General features: G+C 45.1%; 1 protein-coding gene across 3 annotated transcripts in view; it reads left to right on the forward strand.

Annotated features, from left to right (window-relative positions):
* Positions 1-18,677, forward strand: part of LOC148033477 (uncharacterized) — a 277,944-nt gene that overhangs the window by 15,461 nt on the left and 243,806 nt on the right. The window lies entirely within an intron of this gene.

Genomic DNA, 18,677 nt, shown 5'->3' on the forward strand with positions numbered 1-18,677 from the left:
GAAGCGTGCATTAAAGACGTTTTTTGACAGAGTACACCCTTGCACATTAATTGCAGAAGTGTGCGTGCTGCAATTTCTGGAAATTTGTAGATTTCCAGTCCTTACTGCTTTGACATTGCTCATTTGTCTTTGGAAATTTGTCATCATGGCAAATCAGGGAGGTGATGTATTTACATATGTATCCAAGGAAGACAGATTGGACGGAAACAATTATTCGCTATGGTCATTCATGATGAAGAATGTATTAGTGGCTAAGAATTTATGGGATTATGTCAGTGGAGAGGAAACTCGACCGGGAGTTGTAGCTCCCGTTACTCCTCCTCAATGGGCACGTGGACAACGGCGACCTCAGGCCGCTCCACCTCAACCACTTCCTCCAAGAACTGCAGCTCAAAAAGCTTGGGATACACGTGATGCACAGGCCTTGTCACTGATTGCTTTGGCAATTCAGCGGTCCATCATCCCTCACATTCGTTCAGCATCTTCTTCATGAGATGCATGGTTGACTTTGGAGCATATTTTTACAGGAAAGAACGAGACTCGAATCTCTTTCTTGAAGAAAGAGTTAGAGACTTTGAAGATGAATGAGGGTGATTCTATGCAGGATCACTTGAATAAGATTCAGGACTTGCGGGAGCAGCTCATAAATGTAGATGAGTACTTTTCGGATGCATAGTTGATATCCACCACCTTGAATTTCTTACCTCCTTCGTACTTGTCTTTTCATACTGCATTGAACCTCACCATGAGGATTGCCGAGCACCCACTCACTTTTATTCAGCTGGTTAGTTTGCTTCTAGAGGAGGAGCAAATAAGAAAAAATAGTGGTGTGGATGCTATAGTCTCTGAGCAGGCTTTTGTGGCAAGACAGAAAGTCAAAAACAACAAGGTAAAAAATGCTCCATAGAGTTCTGGTACTTCTGGCACATCACAGAATCAGACACAAGGGGGGACGCAAGCTAAAAAGGAAAAATGTCATTATTGTAAGAAGCCAGGCCACTATATCACTGAGTGCAGGAAGCGCATTGCCAAAGAGAAGAAGGAGTCAGGAATGTCTGTTTCTACTACTCCTTCCACTGCTAGTGAGTCCGCGTCCTTTGTTGTAGACAGGGACTATTGTTTTTACACTTGCAGTTATGACATCTCTTGGGCTGATAGAGCACTTAACTCTATAGAGGATGTTGACACTTGGTTCTTTGATAGTGGTGCTTCTAGGCATATTACATCTCCCAGAGATTTGTTTGCTTCAGTTAGTGTACCTCCCATTGGGAAATCTATACAGTGTGCCAATAATGTATCATACCCTGTTCGTGGTATTGGGGAGATTCAGCTCACAGCCATTGATGGCTCTATTCTCCGCCTGCTGCAGGATGCTTTGTTTGTGCCTGGGATCAAGAAGAATTTGCTATCCATTTCTTCTTTGGCACGTTGTGGTTTGCAGGTCACATTTGATGATGACCGTTGCATGGTTAGAGATAAAGAACGCATGACTTTGGTCTTGACAGGATCTTTGTGTCATGGTTTATATGAGTTGGATGCTCTTTCAGTAGATCAGTCGGCATACTTGACATCCACTCTTACTCCTGCTATGATACAGGCGGAGTTATGGCATACTCGTTTGGGGCATGTAAACTTTGGTAGCTTGATGCTTTTGCAGCGTACTCAGATACTGCATGGCTTACCTCTCTTGGAGAGACCTCCTGAGCACTTATGCGAGGGATGCATTTTGGGAAAAATGCATCGTTTCTCATTTCCCCGTGATGTTGCTTTCAGAGCAACAACCAGATTGCAGTTGGTGCATTCAGATGTTTGTGGGCCTATGCAAACAATGTCATTGGGCGGCTGTTATTATTTTGTGACATTCATTGATGATTTTACACGTTTTTGCTGGGTCTACTGTTTGGAAAAGAAGTCAGAAGTGTATGATGCATTTTTGGCTTTCAGTGCACTTGTTGAAAATCAATCTGGATGCAAAATTAAGACTCTCCGTTCGGACCGAGGGGGGGAATACATGTCCTCTATGCTGAATTCTTTTTTGAAGCAGAAAGGTATAGTCCATCAGTACACTACTGCCTATACTCCATAGCAGAATGGGGTAGCAGAGAGGAAGAATCGGTCACTCATGGAGATGGCCAGATGTATGCTGAAGGCAAAGAGCTTGCCTCATAGTTTTTGGATGGAAGCAGTCATGTGTGCTTGCCATATTTTGAACAGATGCCCTACCAAAGCCTTGAAGACCATCACACCTTTTGAGGCTTGGAACAGCCGTAAACCTTCTGTTGGCCACTTCCGTACCTTTGGGTGTCTTGCCTATGCCCATATTCCACAGGTACTTAGAAAAAAGTTGGACAACAAGGTTGTTAAGTGCATTTTTATGGGATATAGCAGTGAGAGCAAAGGCTACAGACTCTATGATCCTGTTACAAAGAAGTTTTTTGTCAAGCAGGGATGTTGTTTTTGATGAAAAATCAGAATTATCCTTGGCTGGTTTGGACACATATCAGGCTGCCCGTGATGTTTTTGAAGGGCTGCTGCCCATTACTTTTGGTGATTCAGCTGGAGGTTCAGAAAATGAACCTAATGTTCAGCCAGCTGCTCCTATGGAGAGTGCAGAAATTCAGCCATTGGCTGATCGGAATATTCAGCATAATGCTGAAACTGAAATTCAGCAAGAGCTTGCACACAGTCAAGAACTAGACAGTTACCTAGATGGTATTTGCAGACTATGCAAGATAGTCTTTTGCATGCACCCATGGCTGGTCGTAGTAGAAGGCAAACTCGTTTGCATGATTCAGCACATACCATGGAGTTTATTATGGCAGCAAGTACTTTTGATAATGAAGAGCCTGAATGTTTTGAGGATGCACAACATAGTGTGCATTGGATGGCAACAATGCAAGCTGAATTAGATTCTATCACTAAGAATCAAACTTGGGATTTGGTGTCTTTGCCATTTGGGAAGAAAGCCATTGGAACGAAATGGGTCTACAAACTGAAAAGGAAAGCAGATGGATCCATTGATAAATACAAGGCACGGCTTGTAGCTAAAGGCTACGCACAGAAAAAGGGCATTGACTATGAGGACACATTTGATCCTACTTCCCGTATGATGACCATCAGGTCTATGATTGCTTTGGCTGCACATTATGGTTGGACAGTGCATCAGCTGGATATCAAGATTGCACTTTTACATGGGGAACTTCAGGAGGAAGTTTATGTACAGCAGCCCATTGGTTTTGCAGTTGTAGGCTCAGAACATTTGGTATGCAAGCTCAAAGAGGCACTATATGGTTTGAAACAAGCTCCTAGAGCTTGGTATGCAAAAATAGATGCTTTCTTGCTTGGTCAGGGGTTTCTCAACAGCTCATCTGAATCTATCGTATGTAAAGAAGGGGGATCTATGCTGATTATATGTCTTTATGTTGATGACCTTTTGCTCACTGGAACACATGCTGATCAGATTTCAGCATTCAAACAAAATTTACAGCAAACTTTTGACATGTCTGACTTGGGAATTTCGCATTACTACTTGGGCATCCAATTAATACATGATGCTCGAGGTATTGGGCTATCACAGTCAAGGTATATTGGGCAGCTTCTTGAGAAGTTTGGCTTACAGGATTGCAAGCCAGTTTGTACCCCCATGGAACCTGGACTGAAACTGTCATTACATGATGACAGTGATTTGTTTGATACACATACATATACTCTTGCAGTTGGATGTCTTATCTACCTATGCAACACTAGGCCGGACATACAGTTTGCAGTTTCAGCTTTGAGCAGGTATATGCATCAGCCACGTATGTCACATTGGCAAGCTGTCAAGCGTGTTTTTCATTACTTGCAGGGTACTCGATCTCTTGGGATGCTTTATGCGAAGGGGGGATCACTGCAGTTACATGCTTACAGTGATTCTGATTGGGCTGGTGATTATGATACACGTCACTCCACTAGTGGCAATTGTTTCTTTCTCGGCTCTTCTTGCATTTCTTGGCTTAGCAAGAAACAATCCACTGTTGCCACATCGTCATGTGAAGCTGAATACAAGGCAGCTTTCACTACCACAGTTGAATGCGTATGGCTTAGATGTTTGCTAGCTGATGTGGATGTATCTGTTACGGAGCCTACTCCTTTGTTCATTGACAGTCAGAGTGCCATTGCAGTGGCACGGAACCCAGTGTTTCATGCCCGCACGAAACACATTGAGATCCATTATCACTTTGTCAGAGAGAGGCTACATGCAGGTGATATCAGCCTTGTCTATTGTCCTACCACCAGTAATGTGGCATACATCTTCACCAAAGCTCTCCCTCGTGACAAATTTGAAGCATTTCGCGATGCTTTAAATTTGATATCCTTTAAATTTGAAGCACTTTTTACTCTCGGTAGGAGAGGTTTTTTCCCCCAGACTTATAGTCTTATTTTCGTATGTGCTTATGTGCTTATGTTACATACTTATGGGCACTTACCGTGTTCGGGTGTGAACACCCCCTACAACCCTAAGGTTTAAGGGTTGTACTTTGTACTTTCAATCTACACTCTTTCACACTATTGGATTGGGTGTCGTGCTTCACTTTGTCTCTCTCACTCTCACACTGTCTACTGCACTCTCAGCTGCACCTCGATCCTCTCATCCCCTCACAAGAAAGCCTATTGACAGGGTTGACTGGGACTTCTTAGAGGGCACCATGGTAAGGTTGGGCTTCCCCTAGGCTCGGATCCGCAGGGCCTCTGCACTTTACAGATTGTCTACTAGCAAGGTTCTTATAGGTGGCAGGCGAGGGGAGGAGTTTCGGCTGGAGAGATGAGTCTGGTAGGGCTGCCCTCTAGCCCCGTATCTGTTCCTACTCTTTGTAGAGGCGATGTCGCATTATCTTCGGTCACATGCGAGCGGGTTACGTGGCCTCCTACTTTCGATGAGAGAGGAGACGGAGCTGTTAGACTTAGAGTATGCAGATGATACAACACTCTACAAAGTGGATGATGAGCTGATGTTGGAGAGAGTGAGACTAGCTCTCGAGGTGTTTTGCACTACAACAGGAGCGAAAATCAGCTGGCGAAAGTCAGTCGGACCCGGACTCCAGCACAGAGTGGGGCATCCACTTGGGATTTAGATGGGTCTGCAGAGGGCAGACCGTCTGTTACCTAAGATTCCAGGTGGGACTGGACATCACTCCTGCCCAACAATTTCTTCGAGTCCTTGACTCTATTCGGAGAAAGTTGACCTATTGGAGTGCAACCTGCCTTTTGCTAGCGGGAGGAGCCTTGGTGGTTAACTAGGTCCTCCTAGTGACGGCTTGGTACAGCGCCTCGTGTTGGTGCTTCTTTTCATCCTGTGTAATTTAGCTTTGCCGCATAGTGTGGAATTTTCTCTGGGCCGGTTTAGACGGTTCCAAGGACTCCTGAGCCAAGGTGGCGTAGGCGACCATCATCTGGGATCGGTCAGAGGGAGGGCTTGGGATCATAGACCCAGAGTATCAGAGTCTGGCCCTTTTGGGCAAGCTAGTAGTCCGCGGTCTCACACCAGGAGGCCAGACATGAAAGGTCCTATTGCAGGAGGGTCTCCAGGAGTGTAGACCGAGGCTTGGCGGTGATTGGAGGCCGTCCTTGAGATGGATCTTCACGACGACCTAGATCACGCCCTTGAGATCCTCCTTCCTATGCAGCTTACTTCGTGTGTGGAGGGCTGCTGTAAGGCCCTAATTTAGAGCCCCCCAGTATGCAAGGAGGAGATAGACCACTAACTGGCGATCTGGAACCCTCAGGTTAGAGATCGGGATGGGATACAGATTGGCGAGTGCCCCTACATCGAGTGGGCTAGTTGGGAGGCCGGCTCGGGCGGCTCGTACCATCAGGACATGGCGGGAGGTGTATAGGATGGTGGACCTGGAGGTGTTGCAGCAGGCATCAAGTTGCCAGAGAGGAGTTGAGTTGAGAAGGGAGTTTGATACAGCAATACCTCAGGAGTGGCTTGACCCCCCCATACGAGAGCTAGTAGAGCCCAGTGAGGTATGGGCTATTAGGTTTTCACCAACAGGCATCCCCCTACAGGTGGTAGGTAGAGTGGGACTTTCTTCACCATGCAGGAGGGGGGGCGTTTGGTCCTTGACTAAGGGCAGCCGGTGTTGGGTACACGCCTCACTTACGCCTACGCTCATATGGGAGTGTCGGTGATCAGTAGGGCACTGGGGCACTTTCTACTCTCGGTAGGAGAGGTTTTTTCCCCCAGACTTATAGTCTTATTTTCGTATGTGCTTATGTTACACACTCATGGGCACTTACCGTGTGTCGGGTGTGAACACCCCCTACAACCCTAAGGTTTAAGGGTTGTACTTTGTACTTTCATTCTACACTCTTTCAGTCTATTGGATTGGGTGTCATGCTTCACTCTGTCTCTCTCACTCTCACACTGTCTACTGCACTCTCAGCTGCACCTCGATCCTATCACTCCCTCACATTTGGTGTCAGAGCTTAGGCTCTGTTCAGCTGAGGCCCTGTTCAGCTTAGCTCCATTCAGCATTTAGGAATCTCTGCTCAGGTCCAGCCTCAACCTTCAGAAGGAGACGCCCTGCTCCTCTGCTTTGCACAGCAGCGCCTCATCCTCAGCAGCTCGACCTGCTCCTCCTCCAGCTCGTCTGCCTGCCAGCACCGCCTACTCCTGCTCGTCACCAGCGTGTCCCCCTGCAGCTCGCCACCGCCTGTCAGTTCGCCAGCACGCAGCTCTAGACGCCCTCAGCGCCATCCGTCTGTGTCAACGTTGACCTTGCAGCTCCACATCGTCAGTTTGCGCCGCCTGACTGTCCGCCCTGTCCACGTCAGGTACCCGCCCGACTGCCCTGCCTGCCTGCGACCTGACCAGCGTCTGCCCTGTCCACATCAGGTACCTGCCCGACTGCCCTGCCTGCCTGCGACCTGACCAGCGTCCGCCCTGTCCATGTCAGGTAAATTTTTTTTAAAAAAAAATAATCCTTTTATTCCAGAATAAATTTCTGGCAGAGGGGGTTCCTACGCAAACAGGCATAGACTTCAGGATACGTGTCTGGGACACGGCTGATGCAAATTTCTGGGCGCATTCATCAGAAATTTTGGGGCTTTTATGTATTTTGAGGACATTTGCATATGAACTGCAGTTACAATCACAGAAGACTGTTCTGAACACATTTTTGGCAGAAATTTTGGGGATTTTGATGTTACACTGTTGCTGAGCACTGTTTGCACCTTGGGAAGCGTGCATTAAAGACAGTTTTTGACAGAGTACACCCTTGCACATTAATTGCAGAAGTGTGCTTGCTGCAATTTCTGGAAATTTGCAGATTTCCAGTCCTTACTGCTTTGACATTGCTCATTTGTCTTTGGAAATTTGTCATCATGGCAAATCAGGGAGGTGATGTATTTACGTATGTATCCAAAGAAGACAGATTGGATGGAAACAATTATTCGCTATGGTCATTCATGATGAAGAATATATTAGTGGCTAAGAATTTATGGGATTATGTCAGTGGAGAGGAAACTCGACCGGGAGTTGTAGCTCCCGTTACTCCTCCTCCTCAAGGAGCACGTGGACAACGGGGACCTCAGGCCGCTCCACCTCAACCACTTTCTCCAAGAACTGGAGCTCAAAAAGCTTGGGATACACGTGATGCACAGGCCTTGTCGCTGATTGCTTTGGTAGTTCAGCGGTCCATCATCCCTCATATTCGTTCAGCATCTTCTTCACGAGATGCATGGTTGACTTTGGAGCATATGTTTGTAGGAAAGAATGAAACTCGAATCTCTCTCTTGAAGAAAGAGTTACAGACTTTGAGGATGAATGAGGGTGATTCTATGCAGGATCACTTGAATAAGATTCAGGACTTGCGGGAGCAGCTCATGAATGTAGATGAGTACTTTTCGGATGCATAGTTGATATCCACCACCTTGAATTTCTTACCTCCTTTGTACTTGTCTTTTCATACTGCATTGAACCTCACCATGAGGATTGCCAAGCACTCACTCACTTTTATTCAGCTGGTTAGTTTGCTTCTAGAGAAGGAGCAAACAAGAAAAAATAGTGGTGTGGATGCTATAGTCTCTGAGCAGGCTTTTGTGGCAAGACAGAAAGGCAAAAACAGCAAGGTGAAAAATGCTTCACAGAGTTCTGGTACTTCTGGCACATCACAGAATCAAACACAAGGGGGGACGCAAGCTAAAAAGGGGAAATGTCATTATTGTAAGAAGCCAGGCCACTATATCACCGAGTGCAGGAAGCGCATTGCCAAAGAGAAGAAAAAGGAGTCAAGGATGTTTGTTTCTACTTCTCCTTTCATTGCTAGTGAGTCCGCGTCTTTTGTTGTAGACAGGGACTATTGTTTTTACACTTGCAGTTATGACATCTCTTGGGCTAATAGAGCACTTAGCTCTACAGAGGATGTTGACACTTGGTTCTTTGACAGTGGTGCTTCTAGACATATTACATCTTGCAAAGATTTGTTTGCTTCAGTTAGTGCACCTCCCGTTGAGAAATCTGTACAGTGTGCCAATAATGCATCATACCCTGTTCGTGGTATTAGGGAGATTCAGCTCACAGCCATTGATGGCTCTATTCTCCGGCTGCAGGATGCTTTGTTTGTGCCTGGGATCAAGAAGAATTTACTTTCTATTTCTTCTTTAACACGTTGTGGTTTGCAGGTCACATTTGATGATGACCGTTGCATGGTTAGAGATAAAGAACGCATGCCTTTGGTCTTGACAGGATCTTTGTATCATGGTTTATATGAGTTGGATGCTCTTTCAGTAGATCAGTCGGCATACTTGACATCCACTCTTACTCCTGCTATGATATAGGCAGAGTTATGGCATGCCCGTTTGGGGCATGTAAACTTTGGCAGCTTGATGCTTTTGCAGCGTACTCAGATGCTGGACGGCTTACCTCTCTTGGAGAGACATCCTGAGCACTTATGCGAGGGATGCATTTTGGGGAAAATGCATCGTTTCTCATTTCCCCATGATGTTGCTTACAGAGCAACAACCAGATTGCAGTTGGTGCATTCAGATGTTTGTGGGCCTATGCAAACAATGTCATTGGGCGGCTGTTATTATTTTGTGACATTCATTGATGATTTTACACGTTTTTGCTGGGTCTACTGTTTGGAAAAGAAGTCAAAAGTGTATGATGCATTTTTGGCTTTCAGTGCACTTGTTGAAAATCAATCTGGATGCAAAATTAAGACTCTCCGTTTGGACCGAGGGGGGGAATACATGTCCTCTATGCTGAATTCTTTTTTGAAGCAGAAAGGCATAGTCCATTAGTACACTACTGCCTATACTCCACAGCAGAATGGGGTAGCAGAGAGGAAGAATCGGTCACTCATGGAGATGGCCAGATGTATGCTGAAGGCAAAGAGCTTGCCTCATATTTTTTGGATGGAAGCAGTCATGTGTGCTTGCCATATTTTGAACAGATGCCCTACCAAAGCCTTGAAGACCATCACACCTTTTGAGGCTTGGAACAGCCGTAAACCTTCTGTTGGCCACTTCCGTACCTTTGCGTGTCTTGCCTATGCCCATATTCCACAAGGACTTAGAAAAAAGTTGGACAACAAGGCTGTTAAGTGCATTTTTACGGGATATAGCAGTGAGAGCAAAGGCTACAGACTCTATGATCCCGTTACAAAGAAGGTTTTTGTCAGCAGGGATGTTGTTTTTGATGAAAAATCAGAATTATCCTTGGCTGGTTTGGACACATATCAGGCTGCCTGTGATGTTTTTGAAGGGCTACTGCCCATTACTTTTGGTGATTCAGCTGGAGGTTCAGAAAATGAACCTAATGTTCAGCCAGCTGCTCCTATGGAAAGTGCAGAAATTAGCCATTGGCTGATCAGAATATTCAGCATAATGCTGAAACTGAAATTCAGCAAGAGCTTGCACACAGTCAGGAAGCTAGACAGTTACCTAGATGGTATTTATAGACTATGCAAGATAGTCCTTTGGATGCACCAATGGCTGGTTGTACTAGAAGGAAAACTCATTTGCATGATTCAGCACATACCATGGAGTTTGTTATGGCAGCAAATACTTTTGATAATGAAGAGCCTGAATGTTTTGAGGATGCACAACACAGTGTGCATTGGATGGTAGCAATGCAAGCTGAATTAGATTCTATCACTAAGAATCAAACTTGGGATTTGGTGCCTTTGCCATTTGGGAAGAAAGCCATTGGAACGAAATGGGTCTACAAATTGAAAAGGAAAGCAGATGGATCCATTGATAAATACAAGGCACGGCTTGTAGCTAAAGGCTACGCATAAGAAAAGGGCATTGACTATGAGGAGACATTTGCTCCTACTTCCCGTATGACGACCATCAGGTCTATGATTGCTTTGGCTGCACATTATGGTTGGACAGTGCATCAGCTGGATATCAAGACTGCATTTTTACATGGGGAACTTCAAGAGGAAGTTTATGTAGAGCAGCCCATTGGTTTTGCAGTTGTAGGCTCAGAACATTTGGTATGCAAGCTCAAAAAGGCTCTATATGGTTTGAAAGAAGCTCCTAGAGCTTGGTATGCAAAAATAGATGCTTTCTTGCTTGGTCAGGGGTTTCTAAACAGCTCATCTGAGTCTACCATTTACGTATGTAAAGAAGGGGGATCTATGCTGATTATATGTCTTTATGTTGATGGCCTTTTGCTCACTGGAACACATGCTGATCAGATTTCAGCATTCAAACAAAATTTGCAGCAAACTTTTGACATGTCTGACTTGGGAGTTTTGCATTACTACTTGGGTATCCAGTTAATACATGATGCTCGAGGTATTGGGCTATCACAGTCAAGGTATATTGGGTAGCTTCTTGAGAAGTTTGGCTTACAGGATTGCAAGCCAGTTTGTACCCCCATGGAACCTGGACTGAAACTGTCATTACATGATGACAGTGATTTGTTTGATATACATACATATGCTTCTGCAGTTGGATGTCTTATCTACCTATGCAACACTAGGCCGGACATACAGTTTGCAGTTTCAGCTTTGAGCAGGTATATGCATCAGCCATGTATGTCACATTGGCAAGCTGTCAAGCGTGTTTTTTGTTACTTGCAGGGTACTCGATCTCTTGGGTTGCTTTATGCCAAGGGGGGACCACTGCAGTTACATGCTTACAGTGATTCTGATTGGGCTAGTGATTATGATACACGTCACTCCACTAGTGGCAATTGTTTCTTTGTCGGCTCTTCTTGCATTTCTTGGCTTAGCAAGAAACAATCCACTGTTGCCACATCGTCATGTGAAGCTGAATACAAGGCAGCTTTCACTACCACAGTTGAATGCGTATGGCTTAGATGTTTGCTAGCTGATGTGGATGTATCTGTTATGGAGCCTACTCCTTTGTTCACTGACAGTCAGAGTGCCATTGCAGTGGCACGGAACCCAGTGTTTCATGCCCGCACGAAACACATTGAGATCCATTATCACTTTGTCATAGAGAGGCTACATGCAGGTGATATCAGCCTTGTCTATTGTCCTACCACCAGTAATGTGGCAGACATCTTCACCAAAGCTCTTCCTCCTGACAAATTTGAAGCATTTCGCGATGCATTAAATTTGATATCCTTTGTTGGCGGATGATCCTTGTACTCTTGATCACTCTTCACTCGAGGGGGGTTTGTTGAGTATTTGACTCACGCCTCACTTACGCCTACGCTCAGATGGGAGTATCGGTGATCAGTAGGACACTGGGGCACTTTTTAGTCTCGGTAGGAGAGGTTTTTTCCCCCAGACTTATAGTCTTATTTTCGTATGTGCTTATGTGCTTATGTTACACACTTATGGGCACTTACCGTGTGTCGGGTGTGAACACCCCCTACAACCCTAAGGTTTAAGGGTTGTACTTTGTACTTTCATTCTACACTCTTTCAGTCTATTGGATTGGGTGTCGTGCTTCACTCTGTCTCTCTCACTCTCACACTGTCTACTGCACTCTCAGCTGCACCTCGATCCTATCACTCCTTCACAGCAGGATGAGGGGTTATGTGTCCTTTCATGGAGGAGGATTCGGGTGGTTGGCCTTCAAGGGAAGACATGGTGTTCGGACCCTTATGTGTTCTGGGAGGAGCTCCAGGAGTGGCGCCTTTGGAGTTGGGAGGGCAGGCCACTTGGTTAGGATAACTCAGAGACAATCAAGACAGAGAATAATGAATTGAATGAATTTGAATAGAATACCATGCTTAATGTAGCAAACACACTATGTAATGAATGTGTATCGACCCTAGAACTCTTGTGTGTCGAGGACTAGGGTAAAGAGTATAAGTTGGAGAGTGTTGTACTCTGGACGGGATCCTGAAACGTAGCAAGGCAGCTTGGAGGGTGTCTAGCAGCAATAAATGGAACAATGGATGCCAAATCAGTGTTCGATGGGCAGTAGATAGGAAGAAATCAGCAAATGCAGACTTTAATGATGACATGGCAGCCTGGCGGAGTGCAATGATAGCAGAACACAGATTTTGGGGGTGGGTTATCAAAATTATAGGTATGCTCTGATACCATGTCAAAATTGTGTAACGGGACAGAATGTACTCATACCATATTAGAGAGAGAATAGGGTTTGTGGGGTGAAACACAAAGTGTAAGGCAAACATTGAGAGAAGAAGAAACTAAGAAAAACCATAGAAGAAGAAGAAGAAGAAGAAGAAGAAGAAGAAGAAGAAGAATCAATCATTGAATCATGCTAAGTGAGTCTAGATGATATAGTGGAGTGAAGCTCTGAAGATTGCTGCACTATCCTATTTGATTAGGCGGTAGCACTTGAAGACAATCAACATTGTAGAGGGAGTGAAACGTAGTCCTCTAGGTAGTAGGGTATAGAAGGTAATATTGAAGGTGAAGGACAGCTGTCGAGGGAGCGGAACATAGTCCTTTGAGTTGTTAGAGTCAAGGAAGAAGATCACACGCTACGAATGAGAACTTCAAAGGATGAGGAATCATAGGGCAGCTACTAGATGAAGTAATCTGACCCCACATGAGCTAGAAATTGTAAGATGCAGCTTGGAAGTAATAGTAGGTGCTTACTGGAGGTGGAATCGATGTCGAGAAGACATTTGGACAGCTAAATGCAGCTAGGCAGTTGATGTCTGATGAGGATGAAGGTCAATAGATGGAGAATGGGCCACCAGATTGCCAAACACAGGCAGATGATGTCGCCAAATTGAGTATGCCTATCGCCTGATGGAAGGATGATTCAAGCACAAGGAAGATGGTGACAAAAGGTGAGGAAATAAGTAGCTTCTAGGGAGCCATTTGATGGCAACAGCCTCTCTTAGTGAAGTGGAATGCAGAGTTGAAGGAGTGGAAGTAAGTGAACAACCATTGTCTCTGAAGGAGTGGATTGAGGAGACAATACCCAATAGCCATAGTCTCTCGGTGGAGCGGATTGGAAAACCGGTGGATGGAAAAGCCAATGCATCCAAAAATGTGTGGGGGAAACCTTTGCAACACATTGTAGTGGTCTCTAGGAGGGCTTATTGTTGCGTGCAGTCTTAGAGCCTCCTCTTGCTTGCAAGGACTTAGTGTGCATTGTGTGCATCTTATTGCCTTGAGTATAAAAATTTGATAGCTGATGTAGAATGATCTTTGTGGCCCAGAATGGTGAGTTGGCACAAAGCATGCTGGGAGGTAGACGCATATACTCTAGTGGGGTAGGGAGAAAAGGTCGATGTTGATAATCTTTTGTGGTATGATTGTTTTTGCGACAGGAGGTGCACCTAGTGGTTGGTCTTTCTATCTATGTAGAGACCATAGCATCCGAGTGGCAAACAAGTAAAGGGTGGGAGGGAGAAGAAGATAAGCATATTTCCCAATGATGTAATAGAAATAGGGGAAATATGAAGGTGATGCCAACCCACAACCTTTGTTTGCCTTCTTCGATGAAGAGGAACTTTTAACTCTCTGAGCATCTTTGCTCTGATAGCACATCAAGAAAAGTGACGGGACGGTATGCACTCGTACCATATTAGAGAGAGAGTAGGCTTTGCAAGCAGAAACACAATGAATGGCAAACACTGAGAAGAAAAACTCAAAAACTTAAAAGAAGAGTGAAGAAGATGAATGATGAATCACTGAATCATGCTGAATGAATCTTGTTGATACAATGGAGTGATGCTCTAAGATGAGCCCATTGTCCTAGTTGACTAGGCGGTAGTACTCCAAGGGAATTTGCATAGTGAAGGGAGCAAAACACAGTCCTTTGGGCACTAGAATATCGAAGTAGATGCTAAAAGATGGATGGTAGTGTGTTAATATTAATCACGCTCCCGTGTGTGAACACACCTTAGGTGTGTAAGAGTGTGTGTGAAAGATGTGAACACCTTTTACGCCTCCCAACATTTAATAAGTGTCAAAGATCCCTAACCATTGTACTTTCATCAACAACTATCACATCAATCTATTCAGTCTGTTGTGTACTTGCAAGAGAGAGAGAGAGAGAGAGAGAGAGAGAGAGAGAGAGAGAGAGAGAGAGAGGAGCTCTCTCTGTGTGTGTGTGTGTGTGTGTGCTGTGTACTACTACTTTATGCCGATGATATTGTACTTATATCTGACTCACCTGAGGGACTAAATAGACACTTGGATGCATTATCAGCTTTTTGCAAAGATAGAGATCTTAAGGTGAACCTTGGGAAAACTAAAGTTATGGTATTTAACACTTCAGCTGCTTGGGTGACAAGAGCTGAGCACTAGTTTACTTTTGATGGAGAGCCAGTGGAGATGGTTAGGCAGTATGCTATTTGGGGGTCACATTGAAGGGACCACAGTTCTCTTGGAGAGAGACATCAGAGGCTCATTTGGCAAAAGCATATGCAGCCTTAGGTGCATTGGAGAGGCAATGTGCTCACATACAATTTCATGAGCCGCGCACCAAACTATGGCTTTTTGACACCCTGGTTACACCCACACTCCTATATGGGGAAGCTATTTGGGGTCCGAGTCTCTTTCACACGAGGAGACAGCCTTTGGGAGACCAGGATGGACCAGAGAAGGAATACTATGACGGGTGGGAGCATATGGAAAGACCACTGGTCATGATGATCTCACGTATGATATGAGCGAAGAGCTCGACCCCACATGAGATTATCAGAGCTGAGTTGGGAGCATCACCCATGGTGGCTGAGGCCTTGGTCCAGGCAGTGACTTTCATACATAGACTATGGGAGCTCCCCGAAGATAGATACCCACGGCTAGCCCTGGCCTCTTCTAGACAACTAGCAGTAGATGGTGACAGACATTGTTGGTATGCTCAGATGAGTACATGGATGAGTCTACATGGGCTGCAGATTGACAGACTACCCCCCTTTGACTATAGCCTGGATTGCCCTACACTTGACGTAAGCCGATCAGAGCTAAACCATGTGATCAGAGCAGACATATTGAAGTTAGATACGGAGAAGACCTGGATCCGACCCCCCTTCCCCCATGGAACGAGGATGGCACATTACCAGACCCACTTCCTTCAGGTATCTGAGGATGGTTTCATCACCCGACCCAATTACATGGACACACAGCTGCCTCATGGACTACGCACAGTTATTGGTCAGATCCGCACCTCATCCCACCACATGAGGATTGAGACAGGCAGATGGGAGGGTATACAGACAGAACAATGCATATGCCCACTATGCGACAGAGAGCCAAATACAGAGGAACACTACATCTGCCAATGCACTGTATATTATGACATACGAGGTAGATACCATTGTCTGTTTCGAGAGGGTTTTGGACCCTTGAGACGGATAATGCAGTTTGAGGATCAGAGATGCTTGGGATTCTTCCTCTTGGAGCTCCAGAGGTGCAAAGCAACAATTCTACGGAGTAGGAGGTCCCCACAGCTCGGCTCACATAGACAGAGAGTAGTCACTGACTTTTTCATTGATACCCGACAGAATATGGTAGATACCACTACTACTGCCACACAGCCTACAAGAGTACATCATCATTGGACCTCATCTTCTGTAGGTGTCCCTTTGGATAGAGCAGTGGCACTTAGCCGGTCTAGGCGCCCACGTCCACCCAGACGAAGGCCTAGACATCCACACCACAGAAAAATTAAAGCCATCCTTGAGCGCCACAGGAGACAGATGCCGAGACGCCTCAGCCATGCAGAGATACACCTCCTTAGAGAAGAGACATATCATTGATGGAGAGTTTTCCTTTTTCTACTCTCACTTTCAGATCATTGACATGTTTCCCTTTTATAGGACACTATTTCATTTTTTTTCAGTCTTATAGGCATGTTTTTCATATTTTTCTCATTCCAGATGAGAAATACACCATCATTGTATGTATTGCTTTGGTCTCATAGGCCACATTGGCCTTTTAGAGACGTTAATATACTCTCTCTCTCTCTCTCTCTCTCTCTCTCTCTCTCTCTCTCTCTCTCTTTTTCCCAGCCTGCTGGTCACACACGAGCCCCAGACCCAATAGTGGTATCAGAGCAATCTCCAAAGCTGCCATGTTAAATGTGCTGCCAGTTGTGACACCTATGCTACCCTAGTAGCTCAACCCTATGCTACCCGCCAATTGTTGTCCAAAACCTAACCTACTGCATAGCTAGTCTCGGATTGTTGCACATTAATGCAAAAGAAGAAGAAGAAGAGAAGAAGAAGAAGAAAAAGCAATCGCTGCCTCTTGTGCATCTGCTGCTAGGTCTGTCAGCTGTGGCTTACCCAGTCCTGCACAACAAGTTGTGCCCATGTGCTTCCTGACTAACGCTGCAGTCAGCTTGTCACAAAGTTTGCCTACAGCTCCTACCATGTACTTGCTTGTCCATTGCCTATGCTATTGCCTACAGTCGTTTGGTTGCTTTTCCATGTGGTGTGGAGAAGAAGAATGCCTTGATGGCATGCCATCTTCCAACCCTGCTATGCACCGTATTACTCATTGACCTGCCGACCTGACCTGTGTGTCTGACACTCGCAACAATCTGCCACGTAAGTCTCGGTCTCTAACATCATAGTCGGTCCATCTCAGCCACATCATCCAGTGCCAAGCCTACTAAGATAATATTTTATTATTAAAACCTTGATTCAGTAAGGTTTTAATGTCACAAGACTGTGACAACTATTACCTTTTTGCTGATTTCTTTATTACTACTTTATTTGGTTTTTCTTTTTGGAAGGATCCCTCTTGATATCTAAACCCTTGAGTTGCATGGCCAGTATGTGAAACGGACAGGAATGTCCAGTGAGTCAAGACTAGACAGTTAAGGTCCAATACAAGTCTGGAAGAGACTGATGGCACTGTAGATTGACAAGCCTGGAAGAGACTTGTGAAAGTGTATATGGACAAGTGTGTTGAAGAACTAGCCTGGAAGAGACTAGTTCAAAGTGAAGATGGACAAATCTCCAAGAGATTAGTCCATGTGGGGTCATCAGTGGAAATTCACTTTCAGTTGAGCTACATTGCAAATTTGGATGTAGCCATAGTCTGCAAAGATGGTCAGAAGACTAGTGGGGATACAATAGAAGTAGCTCCTAAAATTTAGGGAGTTACTCGTCATTATCTTTGTTTTTGCACGAGGATTAATTCTTTGGTCTGTGCCGAGGTCAAATTTTGCACCGATCATAGAGAATTTTAGACTGAAAGGTTTAAACAGGAAAATTGTTACATGTATGCCATGTGTCACAAATTGGGCATAAATTCCTAAAAGAGAGAGAGAGAGCAGCACAAAAACAGTAGGGCAGATTGCTGCAAATACATCAGCTATGGAGGGTACTTCTTCATCTTTGACTCATGTACAGAGGTTGAGCTTGCTCCTCCTAGGTCACTCTCTCCTTATCTGAGCAGATGGATTATGTACAGTGTTGTGGGCTGATCAGATGGATCATGTATAGTGTTGTGGGTTTATGCATAATTGCCAAGGCAAGAGCCTCTTGAACAGGTACAGGGTTTGCTAATTGCATTCCCAAGCAGATGCTTGTGTGGAAAACGCTGTTTTCCTGAGATTTCTCGCAGGATTCAAAGGGCAAGTGGCCCATAAGGTGCGGGAGCCCGCTGGCTACGCACACAAGTGATTGGCAGGTAAAACAGGGCCGAAAACAGGAAATTACAGCCTGCTGTATATTTTTGCAGGTTTGGGTTTTTGGACATTTTTGGTGTCTGTTTGCTCCAGAAGCTTCAAGGGAGCTCCAGGGACACTGTACATGTATTTTGGAGCAGTTTAAAGACAAAAACCAGAAAATGCAGCGTGCTGAATTCCTTACCAGGCACTTCATTGAGTGTGTTTAGGTGTATGGAGGCACCAATTGAGTAGGGATAATGACCAGGTCATGTTGTACTGCCGTTATGGTGTCGAAATCGGGTTGGAACTGTGTTTCCTTCTCCACTTTGTACAAGGACAGCTTGTAGGCAAGTTATTGTGGGATTATCCCTTTGTTAATGAATAAAGAAATACCGCAAGGGGCGCCTGACTTAGGGGGCGCCTGACTTAGGGGCCAACAGGGTGTCTGTGTTGCAACAGGAGCATTCTAGCTTCCTGTTTTTCTTCTTCATTCTGTGTCTTTAAGTTCAGGTAAAGTGGGCGACTGTGAATTGGGTGAAAGCATTTATATATTTTGGTTGTACACTACCGCCCTTTCCAGTGAACAGGCTGGTTACATGGTTCCGTTGCCGGGACTTGAATCACTTTTTCCCTAAAGAGTGAGCCAGGGTCTG

The sequence above is a fragment of the Lygodium microphyllum genome, chromosome 7 (assembly GCF_053477565.2).
Source record: "Lygodium microphyllum isolate KBCC chromosome 7, Lygodium_microphyllum_v1.1.10, whole genome shotgun sequence".
Taxonomy (NCBI): Eukaryota; Viridiplantae; Streptophyta; class Polypodiopsida; order Schizaeales; family Lygodiaceae; genus Lygodium; species Lygodium microphyllum.